Source organism: Lissotriton vulgaris, chromosome 12, assembly GCF_964263255.1.
Source record: "Lissotriton vulgaris chromosome 12, aLisVul1.2, whole genome shotgun sequence".
NCBI lineage: Eukaryota > Metazoa > Chordata > Amphibia > Caudata > Salamandridae > Lissotriton > Lissotriton vulgaris.
Genome location: NC_141700.1, coordinates 307,709,137 through 307,728,359, shown reverse-complemented (window position 1 = coordinate 307,728,359; position 19,223 = coordinate 307,709,137).

Genomic DNA, 19,223 nt, shown 5'->3' with positions numbered 1-19,223 from the left:
TTGAAAACAGTCTCAGAAATACACCAAATTGTCTTCAGCAGAAGAAAAACGATGCACTCCAGAGGCTGCAGCTATTGAAAGCACAGAAATACAGATATTCATTTCACATATCTCTCATATTAGCCAATCATAACTCTTCCCTCACTTTTTTCAAATCAAAACCCTTCCCTCCCTCTGCCCTCTCTGCCTTTTTTTTGCTTAGCAACGACCTCCTGAAAGACCTCTCATGTTTGCAAGTTCACACAACAATGTTTCAATTGAACTCTGAACTCTCAGTGCACCTGCGTATCCAGTGCAATCTTTCATTAAAAGTTTCTTCCTTGACCATTGAAATTACATGTTTCAAGAACACATCCATGCACCCTAACTTTCTGTTTTCAGAAATGGAAATGCGCCAATCACTGCTAATGAATAATTAGCATTGGAAATCCACAGTTTTTTTTCTTTACAAACTCCTACTGTTTCAACTGCCCTTTCATTACCACACTTCATCTGACTGCAGCACAACCTTCTCCCACCATGTTTAACGTCTGGATTGTTGGACATAGTTACATCCACTGGGCTCAAAGGTATGCTGACAACAGAAATTTACACAACCTCAATTTACAGGATGTGGAAATTAAATGGTTGGGCCAAAGAGGATTAAAATGTCACCAATTGATACCATTGGTGAAAACCTTTATGCATTTGCCAAAACCTGACCTCTTAATAGTGCACTGTGGAGGAAATGATTTAGGCACTATGACTGGGGTTGGTCTGGAAATGCTTTTAAAGGACACCTTTGAGCAATTAATGGCACTTTTTCCTCAAACTGCCTTGGTATATTCCAATATATGCCAAAGACAGAAATGGAGGTGGTCCAACCAATTTGGTCCACAAATTGAGAAAGCGAGGAAGCATGTAAACAAATCTGTTTCAGCTTTCATGAGAGACCATGGAATGGGCTCCCTGTACAATAATAACTTGCGTTACTACATGCAAGATATCTACAGAGGAGATGGAGTTCACTTCTCAGATGAGGGCAACAGAATTTTCATTCTGAATTTAAGAATGTGCATTGGTACCTACTTATAAGTACCTAAATGGAACATAAACCCAAAAGCTCTTCTCAGAGCTACCCTTCATCTGATCAATCACAATTAATACTTTTCTCTAACTTATTTCTGTAATTTTCAACAAACTACGCTCAAAGAGCGCTACCCGGTACGCGAACTGGAAGCTAACCACCCAAAATTATTTTAAAAATGTTTTTTCTCCGCACATATGGTCCTCCTCAGCCACCCTCAGAAAACCTGAACATTATTTAACCTCCATTTTATATGTTAATTCGACCGAAACACAAAATGGTGGACTCCCGTTACGCTTCTAGTTCGCGGACTAAACTGCTTCCCGGGAAGCGGCCCAAAGAAAAGGTGGGAAAGTAATTCAAAGAAAAAGGACTGGAGACACTCTCACCAAATATAGATTATCTCATACTACATAACAATCCCTTTCATTTTCACAAATTTGATTGAAATTCTATTTAGCCATTAAGCCTGTAGACCTCTCAAAATACCTTGAGGTAAATTACTTCACAAAACACATCTGAAGTGTTGGAATTGACAACCAATAAAAATCTTACTTTCATTTTCTACTTTTATTACCTGATATTTGATTGGTTATATACCTGAATATATATAAAGGAAGAGAAGAAAACACAGCCATTTTGACTGCTACTTCTTGTTGTACATCACATTTCAATACTTACCTAAGACTTCAACTTGTTTCTGAAGGTAAGTTGTATATTGAACACTATAACTTAATATGGTAGACTTTTTCTGATACATATACACTATCCCTCTGTAGTAGTTATGGATTTAGATAGACTTCTCTGTTATAGTTACGAATGGAGTTAGGCTTCTCTTCGTTAAATTACATACACTTTTTTTATAGTCCTATTTCCACTCTGATACTATACACTGCCAAAAGAAAAATTCACTGATAAAATTAATCCCAACAGTGCCCAATCTCTACTAATATATATTTTCTTATTCAAAATTTCAGGCAAAATGGAAGGCGAACAACAAGTTTCATTTTCGATTGAACTGAAGGAGAGCAGCCAAGACAAACTTGATGACTTTATGGATGACAGTAGAGACCACGAACTTCTACAATGTGTTGAAGCAGTAGACAACTTGCTTCAAAATGAAAACAATTACACCCTATAATAAATTATGACATTTCTGACAATGAAATGTTAGAAAATTTAATAAACTATGAAACACAATCATAATAAAAAAAAAAATAAAGAAAACAAAAAAAAACTAACAAAAACAACAAATATTTAACATACAGTATTAAAAAAATCTATCATTCTTTTATCCTTATAGTACGCTGCCCAGAGCGCTACCCGGTTCGCGTACTAGGAGCTCACCACGCATAAATAATTTTTTTTTTTTTTTTTCCCCTGCAGAAACCTTTTACAACCTCCACATAAAACCTAGGGGGTCAGGGAGGATCTACTAGGCCCCCTTATCGAAATTTCCCCCTTTGTTTTGGCCTCCTCTCATCTCTCGATCCTACCGAGAGACAAGATGGCGGCCGCACCGGACTGTTTAGAATGTTGACAGACACCGGAGAGCCAATCAGCTTCGCATCGCAAAGTTCCGATAAGCGAAAAGTACGCGAACCGGATCGCTGCCCGGAGCGCTGTTACAGATATATATCTTGATTTAAACGTTAATTTCTCAAAATCCACTGAAGCACATATATTGAGACCTAGCAAAGGCACATCGGGCTAACAGTCCCTACAATTTTGCCAAGTTTCGTGCAAATCCATTCAGCCGTTCGAGCTAAAAGTGAGGCCAACCGCCCTATGGAAATTAACATGGGAAAAACGCGTTTTGGGACCCCCCTTTTTTCTCAGCCCCCCCTTGACGAAACCCCCCCAAATTTCCAGGAGCTGCTCAGAAACAAAATGTGCCATTTTCCTGAAAATTTCAGCCGATTCCGTCCACAAACGCCAAAGTTATTAGACATAGAATTTTCAGAAATCCCATAGGGAAAAAATCCTAACTATATATACCTACTGGCGACCGCCAGTAGGTAATATATATATATATATATATATATATATATATATATATATATATATATATATTCACTGAAAAAACCATAGGTTTCAGGCCCTACATAGTTAGGAATTAGCATTTAAAAAAACCTTTAAAATTCACTCAAAAACTATACGTTTTAGATGTGTTATAGTAAGCTGGACATTTCACTCATTCAGAACCATTGAAATTGCTCCTATATAGTTAGTTTTACTAACTATATTTCGCGCAGCCGCAATCCACTGCTGATGATGTCACATATTACATCATTCATGACATGGTCAGTGACATCACTGCTGACATCTCAAATGACATCACTGGTGACATCACTGATGACATCATCCAGTGAATGTGGTTTCGTTCGTTATTTAAATATGCATTATATATATAGCAATTTGCATTGAAGAATGAGTGGATATGTAAAAATAAATATTTGGATGGAGGATTTAGTAGCAGTGTAATTGACTGTTTACTTGACCAATTTATGGTGTCTCACTAAATATAGTGGATAGTGACTAAACTGTTTGAATATGTGTATCACTTTGTCAGTTGTTGTGTAAACTGGTTCTCCAGTTGGTTACTAGCTATGTGAAAGTCTTTATTAGTTATTGATTAGTTAACTGAGTATTTGTGTGGGAGAGTGAATGTGTGTGTGATTCGGTGGGGGGTGTGTGACTGCCCAAAGATGTGTGAATAGTTGATTCACTAAATATATGAACTTAAAACTACATGTTCTAACAGTTGTTTAGGTGAGTGAATATCTTTATGGGTGTGGTGATGAGCAAATATATTTCTCAATGGTACATGTCCAACAAACTAGAAAAATAAAAGACAGTGTATGTGTCAGTTGTTGTATATAAATAAGTATACATGAGACTCAATGATTGTGTGAGTGACTGTATGGATAACTTTATACTTGTAATAATGATTTTATAATTCACTAAGTATGACTTACTATCTAAATGAATAGATGAAATTGTGTTTTTATAAGTGTGTAGCTAGGTAAATATGTAAGTATGATCCATTGTTTGCATAAGTGAGTAGGATGAGTTCATATGTGAATAGGATGTGTGCTGGTGTGTAATGTCGATTTAGGTGTATAAGTATTTTTGATAGTTTTCTATTGTTCATTGACAGCATGTATGAGTGAATCTACAGGTAAGTGATTGGATGTGTGTATACATCTATGAATCACTAAGTGGGTTTTTAGATACTTGTATTGCTGTAACAATGGATTCAAATATGATACTCTGTATTTTACAAAGAGTGATGAAAGATTTTACTAGTGTATGAAAAGGTGTATGTGATTGTCACGTGGATGATGTCATCAGTGATGTCAACAGTGATGTCATTTGACATGTCATCAGTGATGTCACTGACCATGTCATGAATGATGTAATATGTGACATCATCAGCAGTGGATTGCGGGTGCGCGAAATATAGTTAGTACAACTAACTATATAGGAGGAATTTCAATGGTTTTGTATGAGTGAAATGTCCAGCTAACTATAACACCCCTATAACTTATAGTTTTTTGAGTGAATTTTAAAGGATTTTTAAATGATAATTCCTAACTATATAGGGCCCGAAACCTATGGTTTTTTCGGTGAATTTCAAAGGTTTTTTAAATGCTAATTCCTAACTATATAAGGCCTGAAACCTATGGTTTTTTCAGGGAATTTGCAAGGTTTTTAAATGCTAATTCCTAACTATAAAAGGCCTGAAACCTATGTTTTTTTCAGTGAATTTCAAAGGTTTTTTTAATGCTAATTCCTAACTATATAAGACCTGAAAGCCCACCAGGAATCTCCAGTATGCGCCAGGGGACTGCATTGCAGAGAGGTGTAATGAAGCCACGCTCCTTTTTACACCTCTCTGCAACGCAGCCCCCGTGCATGTTTGAAGAGGGGGAACTAATTCCCCTTGCATACTGGGGGCCCCTGGGGGCCAACTAGCCCACCTGGAACCTCCAGTATGCGCCAGGGGGCTGCATTGCAGAGGTGTAATGAGGCTATGCCCCTTGTTACACCTCTCTGCAACGCAGCCCCCTGGCGTGTTTGCAGAGGGGGAACTAATTCCCCTTGCATACTGGAGGTCCCTGGGGGCCAACAAGCCCACCAAGAGCCTCCAGTATGCGCCAGGGGGCTGCATTGCAGAGAGGTGTAATGAGGCCACACTCTTTTTTACACCTCTCTGCAACGCAGCCCCCGTGCATGTTCGAAGAGGGGGAACTAATTCCCCTTGCATACTGGGGTCCCTGGGGGCCAAGTAGCCCACCTGGAACCTCCAGTATGCGCCAGGGGGCTGCATTGCACAGAGGTGTAATGAAGCTATGCCCCTGCAGAGGGGGGACTAATTCCCCTTGCATACTGGGGGTCCCTGGGTCATATCTGCCCCAACGCTGATATTCCGAACGATTGAAAATGACTTTTCTTGAGAAACATTTGGATTTGGATTATCATGTCCTATACTTTGGAATTTTTGAAAGACTGACTTTGAGGATGCTATAAATTACTCAAGTCTGACCGAATAGTGGGGGTAAAATTGATACCTAGTCACTTTGAATAAGAATGTACTTACATCTCGTCTAACATTTGGAAGAAATATCTAGTTATATGACAAGAGGATACCGACATAACTTGAAGTAAATAAGAACGCCCTGAAGAAGTTCTGTTGTACAGAACGAAAAGCGTCGGCTGGCTGTGGTACATAAACTTAAGGAAAATAAAAGCATTTGAATATACACCAAGATTCAGCGCTTCAATAAGGACTCTAAGTGATATGATTTGATTGGACTTATTGTGCAAGTGGTGCTGTGCCAAACTTTGGAATATTCTCCACTACTCTCTACTACTTACTCTCTACTACTCCACTGCTCTCTAATACTCACTCTCTACTACTCATTCACTACTACTCTACTACTCTCTACTATTCTCTCTCTACTACTCACTCCCTACTACTCACTATCTACTACTCACTCTCTACTCTCTACTACTCACTCTCTACTTCTCACTCTCTACTACTCTCTATTCCTCCCTCTCTACTACTCTCTCTCTACTACTCTCTACTACTCACTCTCTACTTCTCACTCTACTACTCACTCTCTACTACTCTCTACTACTCACTCTCTACTACTCTCTCTCTACTACTCTCTACTATTCACTCTACTACTCACTCTCTACTACTCTCTACTATTCTCTCTCTCTGCTATTCACTCTCTACTACTCTCTACTACTCACTCTCTACTACTCACTCTTTACTACTCTCTACTACTCACTCTACTACTTAATCTCTACTAATCTCTACTACTCACTCTCTACTACTCACTCTCTACTACTCTCTACTACTCACTCTACTACTCACTCTACTGCTCTCTACTACTCACTCTCTGCACTCTCTCTACTGCTCTCTACTACTCTCTACTACTCACTCTCTACTCTCTATTACTCACTCTCTACCTCTCTACCTCTCTCTACTTCTCTCTCTACTCGTCTCTACCTCTCTATCTTTACCTCTCTACCTCTACCTCTACACCTCTACCTCTCTCTACACGCACACATATACACATATATATATGCATATATATGTGTATATATATATACATACATATATAAACATATATTATCTGCATATCTATATCAATACAAATATAAATGCATGCATACATATACATACATGCATGCATATGCATGTTATTTAAATGAAAGTTTTAAAATCACTAATTAAAGCAAAGCTAAAAAGTCACCTCATTACAAACAGATTGACTTTAACTTAAACGAGGGCGAGAACTTTTGCATTTTCAATGCTCGTTTACTTTGGTTCCATCAAGAAGGCATTCAGATGTGTCACACATTTGCCATAAATTCTGAATGTTAGCACTCTAGTTGCTCATTAGATCACTGTAGTAAAGCTACTGCTCACCAGGGAAGTCTGCTGCTGGTGTTCAAAGTGCATGTTTCAGTCCGCATGTCAGAATTTTTTTAATGAAATAGAAGAGGATTTGAGAAGTCACTCAAAATGTGCCCTATTTTTTCTTTCTGAAGCACTAATCATACTTTCTATCGCAAAATGAGCCCCCTCATTTTGTTCCTTTTTAAATTAAATGTTTTCAGACTTACCACTTCATTCCAATCAAGATGGCTTCTGGTGTGCCATACTTTTGTCATAAGTAAGACTGTTAGCGCTCTAGTTGTTCTTTAGAACACTCTGGGACATTCTGTAATTGGGCTATACTTGGGCTACATCTGGGTGATATTTGGGCTACATTTTGGCTCTTTTGTCTCTGGTGGCCATCTTGGGAGACTGCATGTTAGAATGTTGTAATGAAATAGAAGAGGATTTGAGAAGTCACTCAAAATGGGCCCTAATTTTTCTTTCTGAAGCACTAATCATACTTTCTATGGCAAAATGAACCCCCTCATTTTGTTCCTTTTTAAATTAAATGTTTTCAGACTTACCACTTCATTCCAATCAAGATGGCTTCTGGTGTGCCATACTTTTTTCATAAGTAAGACTGTTAGCGCTCTAGTTGTTCTTTAGAACACTCTGGGACACTCTGTCATTGGGCTATACTTGGGCTACATCTGGGTGATATTTGGGCTACATTTTGGCTCTTTTGCCTCTGGTGGCCATCTTGAGAGACTGCATGTCAGAATTTTTTAATGAAATAGAAGAGGATTTGAAAAGTCACTCAAAATGGGTCCTAATTTTTCTTTCTGAAGCACTAATCATACTTTCTATGGCAAAATGAACCCCCTCATTTTGTTCCTTTTTAAATTAAATGTTTTCAGACTTACCACTTTATTCCAATCAAGGTGGCTTCAGGTGTGCCATACCTTTGTAATAAGTAGGACTGTTAGCGCTCTAGTTGTTCTTTAGAACACTCTAGGAGGCTGCAGTAGAAAACAAAGGAATCAACTGACAGTCTCTGTCCTTGTTGTATGTACATGTTTTACTGAGAATGTCAGACTTCATTCTCACATGACTGAGAAAGATAATTTGAATTTACAGAAAATATGCTTTCAGTTTAGCTTATAGATCCCCTTCCAAAACACTGTGGGAAAAGCATGAGATAATAGTTTTCTTTCAAACATGATTCATGATATCCCAGCAGAAGGCTTTTTCACATGGTAAAATCACCTTAGAACACACCACAATTCCTAAAATGAGTATGGTACCATCAACAAATGATTTATAATGTAACTATTAACTACAATGCTTTTTAATGAGGTGCTATCATATATATTGGTCCCAAGATGGCTGCCAACACTTCTTGGATGAAGTGCTGACAGCCAATCAGATCTCACGATGAGATGTGTGGTTAGGCTCCTCCCTGATATATATGTGGAAATTAACATGGGGAAAACACGTTTTGGGACCCCCCTTTTTTCTCGGCCCCCGCATGACGAATCCCCTCCTCAAAATGGCCTCGTCGAGCTCCGGTCCTTCCCTGAAAGTTTGGGGTGGATGCGTCAAGAGGGGGCCGAGATAAAAGGGGGGTCCCAAAACGCGTTTTCCCCATGTTAATTTCCATAGGGCGGTCGACCTCACTTTTAGCCCGAATGGCTGAATGGATTTACACCAAACTTGGCAAAATTGTAGGGACTGGTAGCCCGATGTGCCTTTGCTATGTCTCAAGATATGTGCTCCAGTTGATTTTGAGTAATTTAGGTTCAAAAAAATATATATCTATAAGCGCGCCCCGGTACGCGCACCGGGGAGCGCACCGGGTGTGCCACGCGACTTGCGCATGGAAAGCTGATTGGCTCTTGGGTGTCTGTAAACATTCTAAACAGTCCGGAGCGGCCGCCATCTTGTGTCTCGGTAGGATCGAGACATGAGAGGTGGCCAAAACAAAGGGAGAAATGACCATAAGGGGGCAGAGTAGACCCTCCCTGACCCCCTAGGTTTGATGTGGGGGCTTTAAAAGGGACCCGCGGGGCCAAAAAAAAAGTACTTTTTTTTTCGATTTTTTGCGGGGGAGCGCCCGGTACGCGCACCGGGAAGCGGACCGGTGAGCGTACTATGGGAAAAAAAGAATGATAGACTTTTCAAATATTGTATGTTTATTAATTGTTCTTTTTGTTGGTTTTTTTTTTTGTTTTTTTTATTTAAGTACCAACATGTAGGTACCAATGCAGAGTCTAAAATTTAATATACACTGTCTCCGTTGTAGATATCTTGCATGTTGTTACAGAAGTTATTGTGGTATATGGAATTCATACCATAGTCTGTCAGGAAAGTAGAAACAATATGGAGTCAGGAGATGATAAAGAGATTTTAAATACACATTGGAGATAATATAGTGGGATAAAGGAAGTAACTATGAGCAAACTTACTATGTAATACAAAAAAGTTGCACAGTATATTTTAAGTCTGACTTTACATTATAATCAATTTGGTACTAGTTTAAGAAATACATATAAAAATGAATAATGTCTCAAACAATTTTTGAATTATTAAATATAAATTTATTTTTCAGATTCCTTTTCCAAATTTAACAGAACTTCTAATATTTGATTGTCGGAAATGTCCTCATTTTGAATCAGGAAATCTACTGATTGTACACATTGAAGTAGTTCATAGTACCGTGATTCATCCATGAATTCTGAGTCATTGGGTTCAATAACTTTATCATTGTTGCTCTCCAGAACAATTTCGATGGAAATTTTTTGCTCTCCTTCCATTTTTGTGCTGTAATTTGCATTTTAAAAATATATATACGTAGAGATAGGGCACTGTTGGGTTTAAGTTCAGACAGGTACTTTGGTTTTTTTAACAGTGATTTTATGTTTGGGAAGTGTATGGTATCAGACTGGAAGTAGAAATATAAAAAAGTGTATGTGATGAAGCCTAAGTAAATTCATATTTATACAAGACAAGCCTAACTCCATCCATAACTATAACAGAGAAGTCTATCTCATTCTATAACTATTACAGAAGGATAGTATATAACTATCAGAAAATGTTTTCCAAATTAACTTAAAGTGCACAACATACTTCAGTTTTTAAAATAACATCCTACCTTTCAAAAAGAAGTTTAAGTTGTCAGTGAAACTGCTCTTGAAATGTACTTCAGGAAGTAGTAGTCAAAATGGCTGTGTTTCTCTCTCTTTCTTTATATATATTCAGGTACATAACCAATCAAATGTCATGAAATAATAGTAGAAAATGAAAGTAACATTTTAATTGGTTGTCAATTCTAACACTTCATATGTGTTTTTGTCATGTAATTTACCTCAGGATATTTAGTCAGGCCTACAGCATAAATGTCTCAACGGAATTCCATGAAACTTGGGTAAATGGTAGGGACTTCTATGTAGTAGGGCCTATTCTATATTTGATGAAAGTGTCTCCAGTAGTTTTTCTGTAAATTACTATCCCACCTTTTTTAGGGAGCACTTACCGGTGCGCGCCCCGGTACGCGCACCGGCAGCGTTACGGGAGTCCTCCATTTTTGTGTTTCGGTAGAATCGAGACACAAGATGGAGGACAAACAACGTTGGGAATGGGTAGAAGGGGGCACGGTAGTCACTTCCTGACCCTCTAGGTTTTCTGAGGGGGGTTTAGGATGCTCATATAGGCTAAAAATGATTTTTTTTTTAAATTCCCGGGGGGAGCGCCCGGTACGCGCACCGGTAAGCGTACCGGGGAGAGTACTTTGGTGAAAAATAGTGAAAAAGTTAGAAAAAGATAAACGTTTTGAATGATCAGAGGTAGGGTAGCTCTGAAAAGAGCTTTTGGGTTCTGTGGCTGATTTAGGTACCTACAAGTAGGTTCCAATGCACAGTCTTAAATTCAGGAGGACTATTCTATTACCCTCATCTGAGAAGTGCACACCATCTCCTCTGTAGATGTCTTGCATGTTGTAACGCAAGTTGTTGTTGTATATTGAACCCATTCCAAAGTCTCTCATGTAAGCAGAAACAGATTTATTCACATGTTTCTGTGCTTTCTCAAATTGTGGACAAAATTGGTTGGACCAGTTCCATTTCTGTCTTTGGCATATATTGGAATATACCAAGGCAGTTTGTGGAAAAAGTGTCATCAATTGATCAAACGTGTCCTTTAAAAGCATTTCCAGACCACCCCCAGTCATAGTGCCCAAATCATTTCCACCACAGTGCACTATTAAGAGGTCAGGGTTTGGCAGATGCAAAAAGGTTTTCACCAATGGTATCAATTGATGACATCTCAATCCTCTCTGGCCAATCCACTTGATTTCCACATTTGATAAATCAAGGTTGTGATAATTTCTGCTTGCTGCATACCTTTGAGCCCAGTGGATGTAGCTATGTCCAATAATCCACACAGAATACATGATAAGAGAAGGTTCAGGTGCAGTCAGATGAAGTGTGGGAATGAAATGGCAGTTGGAACAGTAGGAGTTTACAAAAAATAATTGTGGAGTTTCCCTGCTGTAGAATCACAAGCAATGATTGGTGGATTCAGTTAGTTGAAAACAGAAAGTTAGGGTGTATGATTGTGTTGTGTGTAAGAAGCAATTTGAATGGTTAAGAAAAAGTCACTAAAAGCAATAATGCCCTGGATAAGCTGGTGTATTGAGAGGTCAAACATCCTTGCTGACTTAACCCCTTCCATGCTGCCGCGATTCTGCCCCTGTGCGGCAGAATCGCAAATGGGCGGTTTTATGACGGCCCCCAGCCGTCATCAGCACAGGAGCACCGTAGTGCATGACGGCTGGGGGCCGTCATCAGCATGGAAGGGGTTAATTTGCAACATTGAAGAATAAACTTTTGAACCTGAAAGTTCAGTTAGGAGGGAGTTGTTATGGTAACAGATAGAAAGGTCTGAGAGGGGGAAGGGTGTTGGTTTGAAAATAGTGAGGGAAGACGTTTGATTGGTTGAAATAAGGCATATGTGTGTAAAGTTAGAGATTTTCTATGCCAGTCTTGGTTTCAGTGTATTGAGTGCACACCTTTTGCTCTGCTAAAGAAAAATTGGTGTGTGTGTCTGACACTGTTCTCAATCTCCCAAAGCATTTGTAAAGGTAAGTAATGATTCATTTAATTTAGATAGAGACTTGTTTGCTCTATGGAGAATATTTGGAAGCAGATAGTGAAGATTCAGTAGTGAAATTGATTCCTTGTACATAGGACTTGTGCTGTGTTTGTAAAAAGTTATTTAAAAAACGATTTTGGGGTAAAAGAATGGCTTTTATATTTTTGAGAAGTAATTAATAGTGTTTGCCTCATTAAATAAATATATTTGAACCATTTAGAATAATGTCACTTGCATTACCTCAGATTTGGAAACAGATTGAGATTCTTTTTTATTGGTTTGTGGCATGTTTTTGGGAAATGCTTGCTATGAACATTTGCAAGATAGGGGATTTGTATTTTGTTAAACAGTGAGGTTTCAGTAGTGAAATTGATTGCTTGTACATAGGTCCTGTGTTGTGTTTCTGAAATGTTATTCAAAAAACGATTTTGGGGGCAAATCAATGGTATTTTCATTTGGCCCTTATTTATGATTGCCTTGTGCTGCTGGTACATCACTTTAAACATGGGAAAAAGTGACTCTCTGGTGGCGCAAGGCCTTCATAAATAAGGCCCTGAGTTTTTTTGTTGTTGGTTTGTATCTTGCTTTTTGATAATGCTTGATATCAACATTTGCAAGATAGGGGATTTGTATTTTGTTAAACAGTGAGGTTTCAGTAGTGAAATTGAATGCTTGTACATAGGTCCTGTGTTGTGTTTCTAAAATGTTATTCAAAAAACGATTTTGGGGGCAAATCAATGGTATTTTCATTTGGCCCTTATTTATGATTGCCTTGTGCTGCTGGTACATCACTTTAAACATGGGAAAAAAGTGACTCTCTGGTGGCACAACGCCTTCATATATAAGGCCCTGAGTTTTTGTTGTTGTTGGTTTGTGTCTTGCTTTTTGATAATGCTTGATGTCAACATTTGCAAGATAGAGGATTTGTATTTTGAGAAATAGTGAGGGTTCAGTAGTGAAATTGAGTGCTTGTACATAGGATCTTTGCTGTGTTTCTAAAATGTTATTCAAAAAACGATTTTGGGTGCAAATCAATGGTATTTTCATTTGGCCCTTATTTATGATTGCCTTGTGCAGCCGGTGCATCACTTTGTATTTTGTTAAACAGTGAGGTTTCCGTAGTGAAATTGAATGCTTGTACATAGGTCCTGTGTTGTGTTTCTAAAATGTTATTCTCAAAAAACGATTTTGGGAGCAAATCAATGGTATTTTCAATTTGCCCTTATTTATGATTGCCTTGTGCTGCTGGTACATCACTTTAAACATGGGAAAAAAGTGACTCTCTGGTGGCACAAAACGTTCATAAATAAGGCCCTGAGTTTTTTTGTTGTTGGTTTGTGTCTTGCTTTTTGATAATGCTTGATATCAACATTTGCAAGATAGAGGATTTGTATTTTGTGAAATAGTGTGGGTTCAGTAGTGAAATTGAGTGCTTGTACATAGGATCTTTGCTGTGTTTCTAAAATGTTATTCAAAAAACGATTTTGGGTGCAAATCAATGGTATTTTCATTTGGCCCTTATTTATGATTGCCTTGTGCAGCGGGTGCATCACTTTGTATTTTGTTAAACAGTGAGGTTTCCGTAGTGAAATTGAATGCTTGTACATAGGTCCTGTGTTGTGTTTCTAAAATGTTATTCAAAAAACGATTTTGGGGGCAAATCAGTGGTATTTTCATTTGGCCCTTATTTATGATTGCCTTGTGCTGCTGATACATCACTTTAAACATGGGAAAAAGTGACTCTCTGCTGGAGCAAGGCCTTCATAAATATGGCCCAGAGTTTTTTTGTTGTTGGTTTGTGTCTTGCTTTTTGATAATGCTTGATATCAACATTTGCAAGATAGGGGATTTGTATTTTGTTAAACAGTGTGGTTTCAGTAGTGAAATTGAATGCTTGTACATAGGTCCTGTGTTGTGTTTCTAAAATGTTATTCAAAAAACGATTTTGGGGGCAAATCAATGGTATTTTCATTTGGCCTTTATTTATGATTGCCTTGTGCTGCTGGTACATCACTTTAAACATGGGAAAAAAGTGACTCTCTGGTGGCACAAGGCCTTCATAAATAAGGCCCTGAGTTTTTTTGTTGTTGGTTTGTGTCTTGCTTTTTGATAATGCTTGATATCAACATTTGCAAGATAGAGGATTTGTATTTTGGGAAACAGTGAGGTTTCAAAAGTGATATAGAGTGGTTGTACATAGGTTCTCCGCAGTGTTTCTTAAATGTTATTCAAAAAACGATTTTGGGTGCAAATCAATGGTATTTTCATTTGGCCCTTATTTATTATTGCCTTGTGCTGCCGGTGCATCACTTTAAACATGGGAAATTAGTGACGCTCTGGTGGCGCAAGGCCTTCATTTTGGGGGCAAATCAATGGTATTTTCATTTGGCCATTATTTATGATTGCCTTGTGCTGCCGGTGCTTCATTTTAAACATGGGAAATAAGTGACGCTCTGGTGGCGCAAGGCCTTCATAAATAAGGACCTGAGTTTGTTTGCTGTTGGTTTGTTTTTTGCTTTTTGATAATGCTTGCTATGAACATTTGCAAGATAGAGGATTTGTATTTTGGGAAACAGTGAGGTTTCAGAAGTGATATTGAGTGGTTGTACATAGGTTCTGCGCAGTGTTTCTTAAATGTTATTCAAAAAACGTTTTGGGGGGCAAATCAATGGTATTTACATTTGGCCCTTATTTATGATTGCCTTGTGGCACCGGTGCGTCTCTTTTAACATGGGACGCACTGGTGGCACAAGGCCTTCATAAATAAGGCCCTGAGTTGCTGTGGTATAAACTTTAATATGTTGCAAATTAGTGTTTATATTGGTTTCTTTTTGTCATTACTTTGTTGTTTGCTAATAGTGGTCTTTAATGTGTTATTTTTTTCAGAACCACAGATTGAAATCAACATTTTAAAGCAATCAAAAATGCCATCAAGGCAAAGGAGTAGAAAAAATACCATACGTAAAAGAACAAAATCATCAAAGGAATTAAAAGAATCCTGTACAACAAGTACTTCAAAAAACACCAGAAAAGCTCCTGGTAAGACAATTAAGTCTTTTCTGTGCAATTTATGTAGATCAAAAAGTAATGTTAACAGTAATGTGATGATCCAGAAGCAGAGAGCAAATCTAAAAAGGAAGGAGAGGCCCTCAAAAAATGTCTCTATTGGAGCAGGAGATAAGAGTATGGATAGCAACAGAAGGTTAAATCAATTTAGGGACATTCGTAGATGAATGTTTCACAATAGGATAGTTTAACATTTTCTAAAGAATGTAAAGAAAGGTAAACAGAGAGCTGCTTTTTACAAGAAAAAGAAAAGTGTAGAGAAGATTGTTGATCAGGCTTTTGAAGTTAAGAAAAAATTATTTATTTTAGTAATCAATAGGATTAGGATACTTAATAAGGCAATTGATGTTTTCAAATCGAACAGTAGATGGAAAAGAATTATTAATCAGACTCATTTTTGTGAAGTATTTTCTGGAGAATGGATGCATAGTTCAAGTTCTGAGCCATTTTTTAATGAGGAGAGTTACTTTCAGGCAAATGATTTGGTGCATGCAGTTGACACCAGTGGTCGAGCATATGAGGTGAAAGATGGTTGTGTGATGGAAAAAGAGAAACTTATGACTAGAGATGCAAAAGAGGTGTTAAGTGATGAAGTATTAGGGAGACGTACTAAGGGTCCAGTGCACATATGGAAGTGCAGTAGTATTTGTAGTGTGCGACAGGATTCAATCGATTTGCTTCGAAATTTCTTACGTATATATAGTAAGAAAATTCTAAAACAAAAAATGAAGATCTTGCAAGAGTTAGATCCTTGCAGAGTAAGAGAAAACACCGGTTTGCATGGGCATTCACTGGCTTGTCTTTCTAGAAAAGTATGTCAGAGTGTTTTTCATCATTTTAGGATGTTAGCAGTGCATCATAATAAGGTGAGGAAATTAGTGAGAAGGTTGTTTTATGCAAAAAGTCCAGCACTTAAGCTTAAACAGTTAAACAGTTCTCTTTTGCATGGATCTGAAGTAGATGTGAAGACTATTTGTGAAGAAATTGAGTTTTGTTATTTTGGGAACAAAGAGGACAGTGTAGAAATGGATATAGTAATGGATGGTAATGTGGAAGACAATGTACAGATTTCAAGTACAGAAAAGTTTGACAAGGAAATTACTAAGTTTAAGGTGAAATCAAGTGAAAGGCCTAATTTAACTTGTGTGTGTTGTCGACGGACTCATTATAAGATTCAGAGTAGGTTAGTTGATTTATATGCTAAATGTGAATTGGAAAATAATAGTGAATGGAAGGATTTTGTAAGTTATTTGTTGGTGGAGAATTCTTTTGATTTGAGTTTTGATCAGCGTATTTGTAATTATTGTTTGAAAAAATTAAATGAAAATAGAATGCCTGCTAGAGCTGCTCATAATAATCTTCAGTTGATAGATATTCCTTCTGAATTGATGGATTTAAATACTTATGAATCAATTTTGATTCAATGTGTCCATCCTTTTCAAGCTATTGTTCGCATGGAGCCTAAGATAGGGAAATTACCTCCTAGAGATTTACAAAGAGGATTAAAGGGAAGAGTTGTTTATTTGCCTCTAGATGTCAAGAAAAATATTGATACAATTGGTGTAGAAAGAGTAGAAGAGGATCCTCTGGTTATTCTAGTTAATGGGGTTCCGACAAAGAGTAAGAAAATCTGGCAAGATTTAGTGGATGTTAGGAAAGTCAAAAAGGCAACGTTGTATTTGGTCAAAAACAATGAGTACTATAAAGATGTAAGTGGTGGAGCAGAGGATACAGCTACAGAAGAAGACAGTGATTGTTCAGTTGGCCAAATTGAAAAAGTTGATGTGTCTAGAAGTGAAAAAATATATGAACATTATACTGTTCATTCTTTGCATTCCAAAGAAGTAATGAGGAATGCAATTGACTTGTTTCAAATGAAAGCAGCAAAAGGAAGTCCCATTAGTGTATGGGAAGAAAGTTTGGAAGCTCGTTGTTTTCCACAGTTATTTCCAACAGGTCGTGGTGGACGATATGACGATCGACCAGTTCAAATTCCTGCAGCTGAATACCGGACTTTAAGATTATATGCTGAAGATCCAAGGTTTCGGCAATGCATTCCGTATTTGTTTCATCTACTGTATGAAAGTGATTTGTCTGGGCTTTCTTATGCAGTTAATCATATATTGAAAAGTGGAGCTCATCTGCAAAATGTTTCAGCAAGGGACTTTATGGAGAAAGTCAATCTGCAAGACAGTATTTTGGAATCTCAGCTAATCAATCTCATGGCATGTCAGTGTGGAACAAATGAGTATTGGTTCCGTCGTCATGGGGAATTGAAATGTATGCTAAGAAACTTAGGAAACTTAGGAACTCCTACATGGTTCCTCACTCTTAGCTGTGCTGAGTATACATGGGACGACTTACTTCAATTTCTACGAGAGGCAAATGGAAACATACAAAATATAGAATTGAAAACACCTGGAGAACTGTGTTCTTTGGATCCAGTGAATGTTTGCAGATATTTTAATCATAGATTTGAAGCTATGATGTCTTTTATTACCAACAAAAAAAATCCTCCCCTTAGAGAGGTTTTGGATTTCTTTTGGAGGAAGGAATATCAAGCGAGAGGTGCTCCTCATCTACATATGTTGTTATGGATTAAAGATGCACCCAAATTTGGATTAGATTCGGATGAAACAGTGATGAGTTTCATTGAAGAGTATTCAACATGTGCTGTTCCAAAAACTACTGAAGAAAACAGTTTAAGGCAACAAGTTTTACGTTTTCAATCTCATCGTTGTGGAAAGTACTGTCGTCGAAAATTTAAAAACAAGGAAAAGTACTACACAAAATGTCGTTTTGCGTTTCCACGACCAGTGATTTCTAAGGGAAGAGTAAATAATTTGATGTCATCTCTACGACATACTGTGACGAGGAAATCTCCCAAAAATACATATAATTTAAAAAGAAACGAAGAGTCCAAGTACATCAACGACTACAACCCAGTGATTTTGTCCATGTGGAATGCTAACATGGATATTCAGTTCATTGCTGACAACTCTATTGCTGTGGCTCGATATGTGACATCTTACATCACAAAAAAAGAAAAGACAGAACGAAGAAATAGAGCAAGAAACCACTATTGCTGAAGAGATTGCTAGAGACAGTTCTCAAGACAGTCAGAGTTCTACTTCATTGAGTCAGGATCCACTAGGAGGACCAATTATTCAAAATGAAGCTGCAACTGCCATGGATGAGGTGGAAAGAGCTATGGAACAAGCTCAAGAGGATGGAGTTAACTTAGAAGATTTGGTAAAGCAACTAAACGTTGAGCAGAAAAAGATATATGATGAACTTACAGAACAGATTGAACATGGATTCAGACATGAGAAAAAAGTGTGCTCATGTACATCATTTAAGCCTGTTCGACTGTACATAAGTGGAGAAGCGGGAACAGGAAAAAGTTTTCTGATTAAAGCCATTGCAACTTATTTGCAGAAAAGGACTGATTCACCGCTGTCTTGTGTTGTAACTGCTCCAACTGGACTGGCAGCACATAACATTAAAGGGATTACTCTACATCGTTTACTGATGCTGCCAGTTAGGCATGATAATAAATTGCATTATAACAAGTTATCTGGAGATGCGTGTTCTGAAGTTTCCAAAGTCTTGAAGAAAATGAAACTTCTTATCATTGATGAAGTAAGCATGGTCTCAAATCTAATGCTTGCTTTTGTGCATTTGAGAATGCAAGAAAATCTTAGAACAGAGTATGATGTGTTATTTGGAGGAAAACACATTATTGCTTTTGGAGATCTATTGCAGTTGACTCCAGTAAAAGGACAACCAGTGTTTAAAATGCTCACACATGAAGATACCAGGAAGTCCCTTGGAAGCATTGGAAACGTTAATATATGGTTACATTTTAAATATGCTGAACTGCTTCAAAATATGCGACAGGCAAAGGTTGAAGATTATAAAAATATTCTACAAGATGTAAGAATTGGAAAAGTAAGTGAGCTTGGGAAAGAAGCTTTACATGCTCCATTAATTTCAAATTTGTATCCAAATGAAAACATTCTTCCAGAGAATATTTTTTTTAAAATG